Source organism: Macaca fascicularis, chromosome 17 (genome assembly GCF_037993035.2).
Source record: "Macaca fascicularis isolate 582-1 chromosome 17, T2T-MFA8v1.1".
In the NCBI taxonomy this organism is placed as follows: domain Eukaryota; kingdom Metazoa; phylum Chordata; class Mammalia; order Primates; family Cercopithecidae; genus Macaca; species Macaca fascicularis.
In genome coordinates this window covers 95,655,631-95,672,920 of record NC_088391.1, presented here as the reverse complement: position 1 = coordinate 95,672,920, position 17,290 = coordinate 95,655,631, and positions in this window count along the sequence as shown.

Here is a 17,290-nt window from a genome sequence, read left to right as displayed (position 1 = left end):
AACAATGATCTTTAAATAGATACAAAGGACTCACTTAGAGGACACTGCTAAGACCCAAGTTTTAAAAAGAGCTAATAGGAAAAGCTCAAATAGCAGGAATGAAAATCCTGAAATTATAGATAAAAACCCAGACTTAGGGTAAAAAAGTCAACAGATGTAAACATAGGCTCTTGATGTATGAAATAACTGGAAAAGGAAAGGGGGGAAGAAAGAAGAGAGGCAGAGAAGGAATGATCCCAAAAAGTAACGGTTCCAACTGTCTCTCATTAAGAAAACCATAAACCTGAAGATGAGTGTATTAATTCATGCTCACACTGCTTATAAAGACATACCCAAGATTGGGTAATTTATACAGAAAAAGAGGTTGAATGGATTCACATTCCCCATGGCTGGGGAGGATTCACAATCATGACGGAAGGCAAAGGAGGAGCAAAGGCACATCTTACATGGGGGCAGGCAAGAGACCATGTGCAGGGGAACTGCCCTAACAAAACCATCAGATCTCATGAGACTTATTCACTATCACGAGAACAACATAGGAAAACTCACCCCCTTGATTCAATTACCTCCTACCAGGTCTCTCCCATGACACATGGGGATTATGGGAACTAAGTTCGGTATGAGATTTGGGTGGGGACATGGCCAAAACATATCAATGAGTTTCTACGAGAAGTAGCAGAATAGGTCAACAAGTTTACTAAAAATGGAGTTAGAGTAAGATGAATCTTGGCCCTGTCACAAACATTGCAACTTTAAGAAAACTATAGATCCACTGAGAAAGCTTTATTTTGTCATCAATAAGGATTAATAATCATACCTGATGCCTGTCTAGCTTCATGGGCCAATGTAAAAATCATCTCAATGAACAGGAATACCATGTAAGAATTTGGTGCTATTCCTTTTAGGTATTTTGTTTAATGTAAGAATTATTTTAATTTATTTCCCTAAGGAGATATCTATGGGTTTGCTAAGGTTGCTGTATCAGAGTGGCTTAAACAATGAAAATGAATTGTCTCCCAGTTCAGTTCTGGAGGTAGAGGTGTGAATTCAAAGTGTTGGTAGTGTTGGTGCCTTCTGAGTCTGGTGATGCAGAATCTGTGACTCTCCCCTAGCTTCTGGTGGCTGTCCACGATCTTAGCCTTACTTCCTTTGTAGCATGTCTGTGTCTAATTTTCTACCTTTTCTAAGGACACCAGTTATGCTGAATTAGGGGCCCACCTTATTCCAGTACCCCTTCATCCTAACTTAGTACCTCTGCAAATATTCGAATTCCCAGTAAAGTTGTGTTCTAGACGATGTGAGTTATGATTTCAACATACAAATTTGAGGGGGGCCATAATTTAACTCACTACAAGAGGTATATATTACACTTGCCAGATTGTATTTTCATATACTTTCATGTATATTAAAAGTATATATGATGTATATACATCATATATAAAGATATATAAAAATATATATGATGTATATACATCATATATATAAAAGGGCAGATGTTGGCTTTGCTGGAGTCACGGCTATAGAAACCTCTGATGGAGATATAAGCGGGAACGATTAGTTTGGTATTACTATCTTGGAGATGAGCCAATATTGACACTGGAAAGCCACAGTCAGGAGTGTCTCATTTGACACTGGCATTATTTCTTAATCTCCGTGTACTTTTTAATCTTTATCTCCAACCAAATTGTTACCTTCTTGATGATGATTATAAAGTTGATATTTACTTTGTCTTTTCAATATGAAAATATAAAAATATACATGATGTATATATGTAATATATATGTATAGAAGCATATACTTCATATTAATTATTCTGAATTTTTTGGTCAATGATGAAAGTCAAAGTAACCTGCATTGACTACATATATATACACACATATATGTAATATAAAAGTATATATATTTTCTATATATATAACACCATGTAAATATTTCTATTTGCTAAATCTCGAAATTTTACTATGTATACATCATTATTTATCATTTCAATGTAATGATTTTTAGTAAACACTGAACCAGACAATTGTAGTTAGGTAATTCCTCTTAGACTAGAAACTCTGAAATGAGGTCACTGCATCACACTTGGTGGCTGGTGTGTCCACAGCACATGGCAAGGTACTTAGCCCACAGTAAGTACTTAATTACTAAAGTAACCTAATTTATTAAAGAATAATTATTATTACTAAATAATATCATTTAGTAACTGTTATTAAGTGATTTCTACCTGCGTTTCAAAATTTCAGTATATATATTAATTATTAGATAGAATATATTAATAAAATTAACATGTGTTATGTACCTGATTATTGTATGAATTTAGACTCAGTCTAAAGATAATATTTTGCAATTTATGAGTTAATAGTTATGTAGTATTAATGGGGATATAAACCCTGTTAAACAACTTATGCATTGGGTGAAATTTGTTTAGTATTGACTTTGATGGTTGTGAAGCATTATTATAAATTTAAGTCCACAATGCAGGTCACTTTGCCTTTCACTAGGCCAAGTAATGAAAAAGATTGACATGTTTCTATTTCATAAAGATCTACATTTGTCAAGCAACTACTTCTAAAATATATGCAATTCATCAGAGGAAAAATTATTCATTTATCCTTTAAATAAAATTCAGCCCAGTAAGAAGGTGAGCCAATGCAGAAGGACAGAGATCAAAATTATTTAAGAAAGACAGGATACAAACCATCGATGACCTGTGGTTATATTCCGAAATGCTTAATATAAGTTCTCTAACTAAAGGGAACATTTAAAATAATATTCAGAATTGAAAGATGATGCAAGATTCACCTGCTGATCCCTCCCAAACTTTGATCATTTTCTTGTTCAAGCAACACCCGCCACGCCTCCCACAGTCAGGTGTGTCTCATATGACACTGGCATTATTTCTTAATCTCCGTGTACTTTTTAATCTTTATCTCCAACCAAATTGTTACCTTCTGGATGACTATTTTAAAGTTGATATTTACTTTGTCTTTTCAATGCTGCTGTCAGGTATTAGGTACTAATTAAAAAAAATAACTCCTCGAATGTGAATAAATCCATTAAAGGAAGCAGTAATACATGTATACTGATTCTATATATTGAAAACGTAATGGTTATAGCCAATATCATTTCTCTACTGATTGGCCATCATGGTATTTTAAGGCACCTTGGAAGCATGCATGTTTATGAAATGACTCCATTGCCTGAAGAGAGCACAGTAGCCTAGTCTCTGGCTGATGACAAGGTAACAATACACATAAACTATTAGGAAACTCTACTTATAAGTAAATGCTGGATGTCTCAAGCCTCTCTGGCCCACTGCTCTTCTCCATATCATGGGTGTAGCAGATCTCTATCTCTAGTAAAGGAAGGGCAGATACTGGCTTTGCTGGAGTCACGGCTATAGCAACCTCTGATGGAGATATAAGCAAAAACGATTAGTCTGGTATTGCTATCTTGGAGATGAGCCAACATTGACACTGGAAAATAACCCAACCTAGACCAGAATTAACTGGGGAAATGAAAGCAGTTTGTCAAGGATGGGAAGAATAAGAACGAGGGAGTGGCCAGCTGAGCATGAGAAGGTTTGACTTCAGATTTTCTCTCCATTTGTCAGTGCAGGCAAACAGCATTTATTTATAGCAATTAGAACCAAGGGGAAGACCAAGTTAAGGAAAGAATTCAGGGTCAACCAAGCACAGGGGTTGCTTTCTTGTGTGTGTGTGTTTTCTCCTAAATGAATTATGGTCATTAGTATAATAAAAGGGGGGAAAAAAGCAACACATACACGGTCTGTCCTAGTTACAGATGCCTATGTTTATATGTAGGTACATATTTATTTATTTATTTATTTTTTATCTTTTAAAAATATTTTTTATTTTGCTTATATTTCATGACTGTAAGTATAGTTTTATACTCTATGGAAAGTTCTAGGGTTAGATTTTTTTCCACTTAGAATATATTTATAAGATTCATTTTCTTTTTTTTTTTTTTTAATTTATTTATTATTATTATACTTTAAGTTGTAGGGTACATGTGCATAACGTGCAGGTTTGTTACATATGTATACTTGTGCCATGTTGGTGTGCTGCACCCATCAACTCGTCATTTACATCAGGTATAACTCCCAATGCAATCCCTCCCCCCTCCCCCCTCCTCCCTCCCCATGATAGGCCCCGATGTGTGATGTTCCCCTTCCCGAGTCCAAGTGATCTCATTGATCAGTTCCCACCTATGAGTGAGAACATGCGGTGTTTGGTTTTCTGTTCTTGTGATAGTTTGCTAAGAATGATGGTTTCCAGCTGCATCCATATCCCTACAAAGGACACAAACTCATCCTTTTTTATCGCTGCATAGTATTCCATGGTGTATATGTGCCACATTTTCTTAATCCAGTCTGTCACTGATGGACATTTGGGTTGGTTCCAAGTCTTTGCTATTGTGAATAGTGCCGCAATAAACATACGTGTGCATGTGTCTTTATAGCAGCATGATTTATAATCCTTTGGGTATATACCCAGTAATGGGATGGCTGGGTCATATGGTACTTCTAGTTCTACATCCTTGAGGAATCGCCATACTGTTTTCCATAATGGTTGAACTAGTTTACAATCCCACCAACAGTGTAAAAGTGTTCCTATTTCTCCACATCCTCTCCAGCACCTGTTGTTTCCTGACTTTTTAATGATTGCCATTCCAACTGGTGTGAGATGATATCTCATTGTGGTTTTGATTTGCATTTCTCTGATGGCCAGTGATGATGAGCATTTTTTCATGTGTCTGTTGGCTGTATGAATGTCTTCTTTTGAGAAATGTCTGTTCATATCCTTTGCCCACTTTTTGATGGTGTTGTTTGTTTTTTTCTTGTAAATTTGTTTGAGCCAATATCATACTGAATGGGCAAAAACTGGAAAAATTTCCTTTGAAAACTGACAGAAGACAGGGATGCCCTCTCTCACCACTCCTATTCAACATAGTGTTGGAAGTTCTGGCTAGGGCAATTAGGCAAGAGAAAGAAATCAAGGGTATTCAGTTAGGAAAAGAAGAAGTCAGATTGTCCCTCTTTGCAGATGACATGATTGTATATTTAGAAAACCCCATTGTCTCAGCCCAAAATCTCCTTAAGCTGATAAGCAACTTCAGCAAAGTCTCAGGATACAAAATTAATGTGCAAAAATCACAAGCATTCTTATACACCAGTAACAGACAAACAGAGAGCCAAATCAGGAATGAACTTCCATTCACAATTGCTTCAAAGAGAATCAAATACCTAGGAATCCAACTTACAAGGGATGTAAAGGACCTCTTCAAGGAGAACTACAAACCACTGCTCAGTGAAATCAAAGAGGACACAAACAAATGGAAGAACATACCATGCTCATGGATAGGAAGAATCAATATCGTGAAAATGGCCATACTGCCCAAGGTAATTTATAGATTCAATGCCATCCCCATCAAGCTACCAAGGAGTTTCTTCACAGAATTGGAAAAAACTGCTTTAAAGTTCATATGGAACCAAAAAAGAGCCCGCATCTCCAAGACAATCCTAAGTCAAAAGAACAAAGCTGGAGGCATCACGCTACCTGACTTCAAACTATACTACAAGGCTACAGTAACCAAAACAGCATGGTACTGGTACCAAAACAGAGATATAGACCAATGGAACAGAACAGAGTCCTCAGAAATAATACCACACATCTACAGCCATGTGATCTTTGACAAACCTGAGAGAAACAAGAAATGGGGAAAGGATTCCCTATTTAATAAATGGTGCTGGGAAAATTGGCTAGCCGTAAGTAGAAAGCTGAAACTGGATCCTTTCCTTACTCTTTATACGAAAATTAATTCAAGATGGATTAGAGACTTAAATGTTAGACCTAATACCATAAAAACCCTAGAGGAAAACCTAGGTAGTACCATTCAGGACATAGGCATGGGCAAAGACTTCATGTCTAAAAACACCAAAAGCTTTTTGGCAGCAAAAGCCAAAATTGACAAATGGGATCTCATTAAACTAAAGAGCTTCTGTAGGTACATATTTAAATGAAAATATATGCATTTATAGATACATCTATTTCAGTGTTGTGCTGAGTTGTGTCCCATGTATCACATGTCAAGAAGTACATCCCAAAATACTTTTCATAGAAAACTATTTTCTAAATACACAGAATTTGCTATTTGTTGTGGCCTTAGAATCATCAGTCATTATCATCATCGTCATCTTTATCGGTAATGCATCATCATTAAACACTTATTGCCTACCTCCAAATATTCTGCAACAAAATGTTGTATTGTGGGACAAAGACACACTCCACAACTTATACAGAAAATCAATTACTGCAAAGGAAACACATGTAGAAATTGGTACTCATTCATACTTTGTACAAAATTATTCACTTTCTGTGTGGTCAGTTTCAAGGCCAAGAAGAATAACTGACCATATTATCAGTACGTAAAAAGACTCAGGGAATCACTGCAAGGATGCAGCTACAATTATTAAAACAACAAAGACAATGTAAGACCACCGTTTTAGACAGAAAGTTTCCATCTAGGAGGAATCAATACATTTTCATGGACTTCTATGCTGACCCACAGCAAGCAGGAAAGGGGAAAGAGGCGAAAGAGCGATTTCAGTGTTATTTCACACTTTTTTATTGCTTTCCTTAAGGATCATAATGTACTTGACATATTGTAATACTGGAAAGAATTTTCATGCAGCTGTGAAACAGGTACAGCTTCACAGACCTTTTCATTTTTGGTGTTGCATCATCAGCAAAACGTTATGAAAATTACTATCATATTTCTCCATATTCTTTATTAAGCATTCATGACAAATGAAAAAATCATATAATGTTTCATTTACCCTATTCCTGTAATGTATATTAATATTACTTTACATATGAGAACAATGAGGTACAGGATTACAGCTATTTAGGTTTTAAATCAGCAGAGGCAAAAAGAGTAGAATAGTCCTATTTTCTAACTCAACCAACTACAACACATTTCCAACAGAAGAATCATTACATTTATAACTGGGTAGTGTAGTGTGTATATTGTGCTCTGATTTTTTTCTCTCTTTGAATGAACCAGTCACTTCGACAGGTCAAAGGGTTGATCATGTCTAGCAATGACCTCATGATTTGCAGAAGTGACCAGCTTAAAAATTTCTCGTACATCATACACACAGGTCACAGATTTTTCTGCCAGATGTCCATCCCATGAGTAAAGCATACCATTGCACAGATAAAAACATTAAGGTGGTGTGAAAGCCATGTTCAGTAAAAGGGTTGGTGGGGATAAAACACTGATCTTTCTGTAATCATTACTAAAAGAATAGTCCATAAGAAATTTAGGCTGGTCTGCAGTAGGTATATATTAAAGATGTAATTGCACTTTTCACAAGAGGTAGGATTTGCCCTGGAAGACTCTGCCAAGATTTCTTTAGTTTGGATGTAAACCAAGAATCTGTCATATCCCTATAGGGTAATATTCACCTTCTAAAACAAAATTTATGTATTTACTTAATTATGCCATAAGATGCCCCTTCAAATTCATGGCCAAAGTTCAATTGAATGAAATGTCTTTGTGATGAGTGTACCTCTTGAGCTGAGTGAAATAATTTACCAATTTTCCAATCATAAATGAATCAAAAATTGATTAAATGTACATTGACCTCATGCCACTGATACTTAAGAAGGAGGCTGCAATAAAGCATTCCTAGATGTAATCAATATTTTTCTTCAACTATTATTTAGAGAAGAAAGCCATCAAGGCACAGTTTAATCGATAATGTGATACACACTTTTTATATGTAGAAGAGGGACTGATCATTTTTATTGTGACTGATGCAGAACTAATGGTTGACGTTAAAATACAAGGCAAAGGGCAAGAGTATTATGACTTTTTTCTTTGACGTTTTGAATAATAGGCATAATTGTGACCTCCCAGGTTAGTAATTAACTCCAGAGAACTGTTAATGAAAATTACTAGCACTAAGATTTTCTGGCCAAACAATAAATAAATAATGCACACATAGAAACACACATATTATGTACACACACATGCAAACACACACACACACACTCTAAATATGTCTTTAAATATGCAAAGTATTCCCTAGGCCAGGATTTCTTACTTATTTATAGGTCTTATATATGACTGCACTGGTAAAAACCATTTAAAGTTAAGATTCAAAATGACATTTCCCCTTGGACACAATTTAAGCTCTCTCACTGTCTTCTCTAGGGATAAATAATTGTCCAGGAGCAGTGGCTCATGCTTGTAATCCCAGCATTTTGGGAGGCCAAGGAGAGTGGATCACTTGAGTCCAGGATTTCAAGAATAACACCCAAGCAACACAGGAGGCCCCCCTTTAAAAAATAACCAGATGTCGTGGCGCACGCAGTTCCAGCTACTTGGGAGGCTGAGGCAGGAGGATCATTTGAGCCTAGTAGGTCTAGGCTGCAGTCAGCTGTGATTGTGACACTGAACTCCAGCCTGGGTGACAGTGCAAGACTCTGTCTCCAAACAAAGAAACAAACAACAACCAAACAACTATTGTTCATGTCATTTTCTTAAAACTTTCTCTCGGCCGGGCGCGGTGGCTCAAGCCTGTAATCCCAGCACTTTGGGAGGCCGAGACGGGCGGATCACGAGGTCAGGAGATCGAGACCATCCTGGCTAACACGGTGAAACCTCGTCTCTATTAAGAAATACAAAAAACTAGCCGGGCGAGGTGGCGGGCGCCTGTAGTCCCAGCTACTCGGGAGGCTGAGGCAGGAGAATGGCGTGAACCTGGGAGGCGGAGCTTGCAGTGAGCTGAGATCCGGCCACTGCACTCCAGCCTGGGTGACAGAGCGAGACTCCGTCTCAAAAAAAAAAAAAACTTTCTCTCTACCAAGTTAGCTTCCCCAGATGCTATTTCAAGAGTAGATTCTGCTCCATTTAAAAGTAATGACAGGAATAAAATTAATGTGGCATCAGAATTTAGAATTGATTAGATGGAACTCTTACTTTTTTTTTACTCAAGTAAACTTCTTAGGGAGCACTGCTCCACAGCTCGACTCCAAACATTAGCAGGCAAAAGATGCATATACCCTCCGAGGGGAATGTCCTAAGTTGCACTGGTGAGGAAGGCAGTCTCCACTGGCTCTTCCAGACAGTGAGTGAGAACATAAAGTCTGAGATATATAGAAACCTCTACTTTTTCCTTCCCCATCCCATCCCTTCATTCATTCTCCTTCTTTCTTCTTGTTCTTCTTGTCATTATTCTCCTAAGCAACAAAGGGCAAATTGACCTTACAGTCGTTATTTTATTTTATTTTATTTTATTTTAATTTTAGATGGAGTCTCGCTCTGTTGCCCAGGCTGTAGTGCAGTGGCGAGATCTCAGCTTACTTTAACCTCTGCCTCCTGGGTTCACGATCACGAGGTCAGGAGATCGAGACCATCCTGGCTGGCACGGTGAAACCCCGTCTCTACTAAAAATACAGTCGTCATTCTTTAGCAGAATACATTAATGAGAGGCAGAGAGTTGATTTTTTTACAATCATAAAGCTAGGGAGATTGAATTTCCAGAGAGAGGCCTTGGTGAGAGGACTGGGAAATGGGGAATTAAGAAATCTGGAGACAGAACAGAGTCACCTAGAAATAGAAAATCTTTCTGCCAGCCCCGAACTTCAGGAAATTCTTATATCTTATACAAAGTTCAGGTAGCATGTGTTGCCTTTAAGATACGGGACTGTCCTTTATCTCCAAAGTGTCACGATGTGATTTCAATCACACATAGAATGGCCACGGAATCAGAAGTTTGGGTGAAGAGCCCACTGGGGAATAAGCAAACACCGCCCTCTTCTTAGAACCCTCTATTGCCTTCTGAATTACAACAACAAATTTGGAACACGTTAAATTAGCCACAGCCTGTAGAAGGGATTAGCACAGATTTCACTTGAGTTTTGAAAGATGAGGTAGATCGGCTAACATCAGAATTATATGTAGGAATAGGTCACATTAGATATTGGGTATGTAAGAAAAACGTACGCAAAGATTACCACATTGAATTTAGTTAAAACTGACTTAAGCAAAATGATTAACAGATAGGACTGTTCAGATACAGCTCCAAAGGCATAAATGTTTTCGCAATCTACAGCCAAAAGATGGTGAATTTTATGGTATATAAATTCTTGTCAGTTGCTGAAATAATACCTGTTTGTTAATTTGGGGAGTTGTTACTTTTAATGGCAACTAATGCAAAACTCTTTTTTTTACTGGTAGATTTTTATTTTTATTTTTTAATTAATAAAACAATTCATGTATATATATTTTTTCCTCCTCCAAATTTTGTGATGTTATAGCATTTGAGGTAGTGTTGTTATATCATTTTCATGCCAAAAGTTCAGTACTTACATTCTTATTTGCGAATTTGTGGTACAATTTTTACCTTGCCAAATGTAAAATGTATCATGGCCTATTTTTACTATAGTGTAATTTTCTTCACTTGTAAAAAAATTTTCTCTCTCTCTCTCTCTCACACACACACACATTTCTATCCTAAGCTCTAAAATACTAATCACTCTTCCTAAGAATGTAGTTACACTAATTTCCCCAGATATGTATGCTAATTCCTCCAGGTATAGAGGCTGAAATGTCCTGGAGGTCTGGGATGAGCGAGTCAGGTGGAACTGAAAGAATAACTTAGCTATTACCCTAGTAGGGAGTTGAAGAAATGAACACTCAGAGAGGTTGAGCCAGTTGCTTGGAGTCACATAATTAGCAAGTAGCAGAATTTATATTTGACCCCAAAATGTAAACTTTTTACAAAAATATGCTTTTGACTATACAAACATGTTTAATTATCATTCAGAAACTCGCACCCGGGGAGATTGTGTGAATTTCACAAGGCCATACAACTCTTTAAAAAATATGTGGACATGCTCAAAATATATCCTCAGACAAATTTCTGTTTTGATGGATGAATCATTTCTTCAAATAGGAAGAACCCTCAATATTCACTGCCAAAGGTGATACATGTATGCCCATGTCCATGTGTGTTCAACCTAAAACATCACCAGTCTACTCACTCCATTCTCAAGCTTGAAGAGTGGGAGGAGAGTACTGATTTCAACACATTGTTCCAATCGCATTATGAACATTAAAATCATATGTATACATATGTATTACTGTATAATATACAAACACAACATGTTATATAAAATAATATATGTTTATATTCTATAAATTCATTTTATATACATATATGTTTATAGGAGCCAAAAATAAGTTGCACTTTATGGCATTCCTTAGATCCTGGTAATCAGCATTCTGTTCTCTAACTTTATGAGATCAAACCCAGTATGTTTTAGTGGTATATGAGACAGGACATTGACCCCCTTTCTGTGCACAGTTCATTTGTTTCTTCCTACTCTCCTTATCCAACAGTGCACTCTAGGTGCAGTGGAGACTGCCCTCTGTTCCAAACATTGACCGATGATGCCAAACAGCTCCTGCTGCTGGTATTTGCACTTGCTGTTCTCACCGACCACGCTCCTTCCCTGCCCCCTGAACTCACCCCCATGGACACAGCGCTCATTTCCTCCTATTCTTCAAAGCTTTCCTTAAGTACTCCAGTATCACTCAGGGTCCCACCAGAGAAACAGAAACACAGGCGATTATATATATAGATATAACATGTATAGCTAGATAGATCGATTACATGTATATGTGTATATATAAAATACACACACACACACACACACACCCCCCACATTAATACATTTATTTACTTTTCCATTGGCAGACAAACTATTAATCAGGGAAGTAGTATTAGGGTGTTATAAGAAACTTCTGTGTTAACATTGAATTCTTAAGAGTTGACTAGGTAACTAGAGACAGGTGTGATAAGTAAACTTTTCAACATACAACCACTTGTTCCTTTTGAATTTTTAAACAGGTGATTTTTTTTGTTGTTTTTTGTTTGTTTGTTTGTTTTTGATACATTATATTTGTACATACTTATGGGGTACAAGTGAAATTCTGTTATATGCATAGAATGTGTAATTACATGCATAGAATGTGTAAAAGGCTAAAGTCTTTGAATATAGGAGAACTCTTAGATTATCAGAGTAATTTGGAAAAGATTCTCTCAAGTCGGGGTATTTCAGGTATCCATCATCCAATAGTTATCATTTCTATGTGTTGGGTACATTTCAAGTCCTCTCTTCCAGGTATTTGGAAAACTACAATACATTGCAATACATTGTCATTACTATAGTCACTCTATACTACCATTAAACAGCATAACTTATTTCTTCTGTTGAACTGTATGTTGGTACCCAGTATATGTGTGTGTGTGTGTGTGTGTGTGTGTGTGTGTAGAGAGAGAGAGAGAGACTTATTTCAAAAAAATTGGAATATGAGATTGTGGGGCCTCTGAAATCCATATATATATATATGTCAGGAAGGGCCAACCAGAAGCCAAGAGATCTTTCAGCTGATTGAATCTGAACCACCCAGATCAAGAATAAACTCCTGTGATTAAAGTAAACTGATTATAGACCTTAGTCACATGTGCGGAACATCTTCACAGCAACACCTAAATTAGCATTTGCGTGAATAACTGAAGCTATAGCCTAGCCAAGTTGACACACACAACTGGACATCACAGCCTCCTTCTCTGTTAAGCCTCTGCCAAGCATCCTGAATGAAACTGCACCAGTCGCTTCCCTGCTCCATAGCCGTCCTTACACTGCTGCTGTGCTTCATCATTTCCATAGCTTAATCAACATTAGTCAGCTTTGTATCTCCTGGATACACTAGAACACTAGCCACATAGAGTGAATACTTTAAAACACTGTTAGAATAAATAGATGAAAAGAAAACAAATATAGAAAGCACAGTGTCAAGGGAAGAAAGGGGTAAAGTCTTTGTATCTAGGAGAACTCCTTTTAGATTCTCAGGGTAATTTGGAAAATATTTCTCAACAATTCATTATAAACAATTTAAAACATATAGAACAGCCAAAAGAATAGGCAATAAACCTCTGTACCCCTTACCTGTAAATACGTGTGTGTGTGTGTGTGTGTGTGTGTGTGTGAGGTTGGTGCAAAACTAATTTTGCCATTATTAAAATGGCAAAAACTGAATTTTAATAACATTAATTGCCATTTTAATGGCAGAACTGTAGTTAATTTTGCACACACCTAATATCTATAACATTTAAAAGTAAGTTTTAAACATAATTCTCTACTAAATAATTAGCATGCGTCTCCAAAGGACATTTGCCAAAAATGCCACATTAGTATCATCTTACATTAAAAATGTATTAATTTTATATTATTTAATACCCATTATATATTCCATTTTTTAATGAATTATATTTTACAGCATATTTTGGAGCTAGAAATTTTCTTCATAGCATTTTTTAAATCAATATTTTACCTATATTAACCCATCACACTTTGTTCTTATAACTTGTTTACTGTTTTAATCCAGGTCTGTGACCCCCCAATTTTTTATTATATTACTCTGAAGATAAAACCAGTTGTTGTATACAATATATCATGTTATGAATTTTTCTGAAACCATGATTTCATTAAATTTATTCCTCTTTTTTTAATAAATTGTGAAAAATTTTAGATTTTTGGAACAGATACTTAATATGTTTTTGTAATCCTTCATGTTATATCATATTAGTTGTTACACAATCCCACAGTGCTTCACAGTTAGCAATATCCAATTTGAAGAGGAGTATTTTGGCAGCTATTATAACTCCCATTTCATAAGCCAGTCTTTCATGGCTTTGAAAACATGTGTTAGGTACTTTGTGTCCAGATCAATGCTGCTACTTTTATTAAATAGGCACACTCATGACAATAGATGTTGAGTTGTTTTCTGGAAGAAGCAGCATTTCATGTTTTTGAAATAAGAGGTTAGATTTGGCCTCAAGAAAGACAATGTGAATCACAAAACACTACAGTGAAACTAATGTCTTCTACAGGCTCAGTAACAAGGAATACGATAGCTTGAATGCATCATGTGATAAACATGGAATACGTGCATTTACAATTAATCTTACCTAAACACTTTTACAAAATGTTCACATTGTATCTATCTTATCAATAATCAGAAAAGAGATACGAGAATTTACAAAGTAAAACATTGGTAATTTTTTAAGGTTTATTTCTAACATTTTTAAGATATTATTTCTAACGTATTTTAAATGTCTTAGAACCACACGTTTACAACAATATCCTCAGTGTTTGTTTCCTACCTATGTAGTTGTGGGTATGTGTGTATCTGTAAGTGAGAATAAAGTGTTCTTGGGTATTTAAGGTATTGTGTTTGTTCTTTTCAACAAGAAAACTTGGAGAATTTTGAGTGCTTTAATGGAAATAGCGGTAGTTCACATTTTATTTTATTTTATTTTTTTTGGAAATTTATCATTTAGATCTCAAACTCTGTTCTGATTGTTAGAGGCCATTTTGCACATCTAAAAGATCTGACATCTGAAACCAGCTTGTTTATTCTCCCTTTCTTCCAAGGTGCAGAGCTGCCAGCTTCCCTGGGTGCTCTGTGTGCGTGGAAACTGTGGCATCTGTCTTACACGTGTGTGTTTGAGCACCTCCCATAGTCTCGGTAATTTTGGGTCCCAGTAGAATATCATCTCCCACCTTTGTTAATCTATTCTTCTGTCCTTGAAGTAAGAAAAACAATCCCTTTGAAATCCATTAGGATTTGTAAGTATAGAATTACAAGCAGCAAATGAAAAGCCTTGGAAGCTTGGAAGTGTGTACGTGTGTGATGTGTGCGTGTTGCCATTGCTGTGGTGCTAGTTTTGGTTACGGATGTGATTATTGTTACTGTTGTTTGATTTTCTAACCAACCTACCGAATTACGGAGATTTTAGGGATAAAGGGGACAAAAACATAAAAATAATCTTTGTGGAGAGTGATGACAGAAGTATGGGAGGTTTTTGGGTAACAAAAGAAATTCCAACTTTTTTTTTTTCTGGCAGCAGTTGATAGAAGTAGGCTACAGGATTAACACAGAATTTCAAGCACCTGGTGACTTTTACTTGCCTTCCTTTCAAGCTGTAGTATGGTCACTGCAAGGTCTTCCTTGCGTCTATCGTAATGGTTTAAGCAGAGTAGATATTCAACAAATATTGGGTAACTAAATCTGGTGTTTGAGTAGATATAAAACGATTTACAGTCTTGGCTGTCTCTGGTGTAATGGAATCTCATACTTAATTCTTCTCCATTAAGAATCTTGCATTGGGGCTAGCCATAAGTCAATTGTGGCCGACAGGTCAAAATTCTGTGGTCAGCTTGAAACTTACAGCTAATCCTCTGTTATCAAGATACGTTTCTACTGGGAAAATAACTAACATCTCTCAAAAACATACCCAAATTTTAATATAGAAAATGCATTTAGAAATATTTGATATGCATTTATAAATGTAGATAATTAATCAATATTTATCTAGATAGTTCTTAAAGTTTGAGTATGTGGCCAAATTTGCATACATCTTTCCACTGTGATAGCATTTATTATTTTTATTTATGTATAGATTTAATTTTCAGATCTTTCAATGAACGGCACTTATATTAACATGTTTAAATAAAATGCAGTGGAAAACCAAGTGAAAATATTTAAAATACCTTAAAAGCAGTAAGTCAGCATTTTGGCAAAGTGAAAAGATGAGACACAAATATTTCTCTAACATTTGAAAATTCATGTTTTCTCAAATTTCAGATGAGAAAAAGTTATGTATTTCTGATTCTGTGAAATTGGAATTTGGGATAAAAGAATAACTTAATACACATAATAGAAGCTTTCTAAGAAATTCTGAGATAAAACCATATATTCCTATAATCTATGCCAAATTTTGAATCGCATTAAGCTTCATAAATGTATCTAACCAATTATTATACATGTGAGATGATGTATAATAATCTTTCCCTTGAAGAACTTACCAATGGATCATCATGTCAAAAACTTGACTATAGTAAGATTTCCGTGCCTTTTAGAGAAACTAGTTTAAGCATTTTACTCATCAAAATCAAATACTGAGTGTTTTAGGGGAAACAGGGTTGCATTCTGGAACTGACTGTCTAAAAGATGGAAACAGAAAGAGAGAAAGATGGCTTAAATACCGGAGAGCTGATAAATTCTTCACGTGACCCTTGTGACCACTGAATACAGCACTTACGCAGAGCAAATAATGTGAGGCCTCTCTTGAGAGACACTACGGGCACTATTCAGCCAATGTTGACTTTTGCTAAAAAATTAGGCCATCCTAAGCAATATTGATTCTTCTATTAAATTAGTATTGAGTATTTATGTTCTGCCAGGAACTTGCATAATTTGATAAAACTCCAGATATCAAACCCCCTCCCCCCAAAAAAATCAACCTCCAAAGCCTAGACACATCCCACCAGCACAAGTGCCCTGGAAGTCACTTGGTCCCACAGTTTTGAAACTTTCTTCTATTATTGAGAGACATTAGCTTGCAGGCAGCACCAACAAGTGGGAGCTTGCACAGGGAACTGGAAGACTTTTCATACTTGACAGCCACATAATCTCTTCCCCTTTCTAGAAGTTCTAGGCTTCGGGAAACTCCTTCTGCTCCTCAGGAAACAACAGGAGGAAATAGTGGGAGCCCCAACAGAGAAAGACAAACCAAATAAAACAAAATGGTTCAGTTCACCAGTGGAATTACAGTCCACCAGAGTAGGCTAGGAACTGCATGTTGAATCTGAACAGGACAACTGCCTGCTAAACTTAAAAATATAACTTGGATCCAGAGTGCTTTCAAATAGCAGACAAAATAGCTAAGATATAATTTTTAAAATCACCCAGTATTGTCAGAACCAAACAACCACAGCTTGAATATCATCAGCTAACACCAATACAGAGATAATCTGATATTAGAATTTTCTGTCAAAGATTTTAACAAGGCCATCTTAAAACAAGCAATTATAAATTCTTGGGAAACATGTACAAGATAGAAAATCTTACAAAAGAAATGAAAGTTACATAAGAGAACCAAATGGTAATTATTGCACTTACAAATATAATAATAGATAAAAAGAAAATGAAAACTGACTGCATGGGCCTAAAAATTGAGTGGAGATGAGAGAATATAGTCAGTGAACTTGAGGACTTAAAGGAAGACAGACAGATGCATAGAATAAACCTAGACTGAACAGCGAAGAGGACATATTCCGAGAAAATAAAATGAACAGAGGCTCAGGAATCTATAGGACAATAACAAAAACATGCACCATTTGTATCA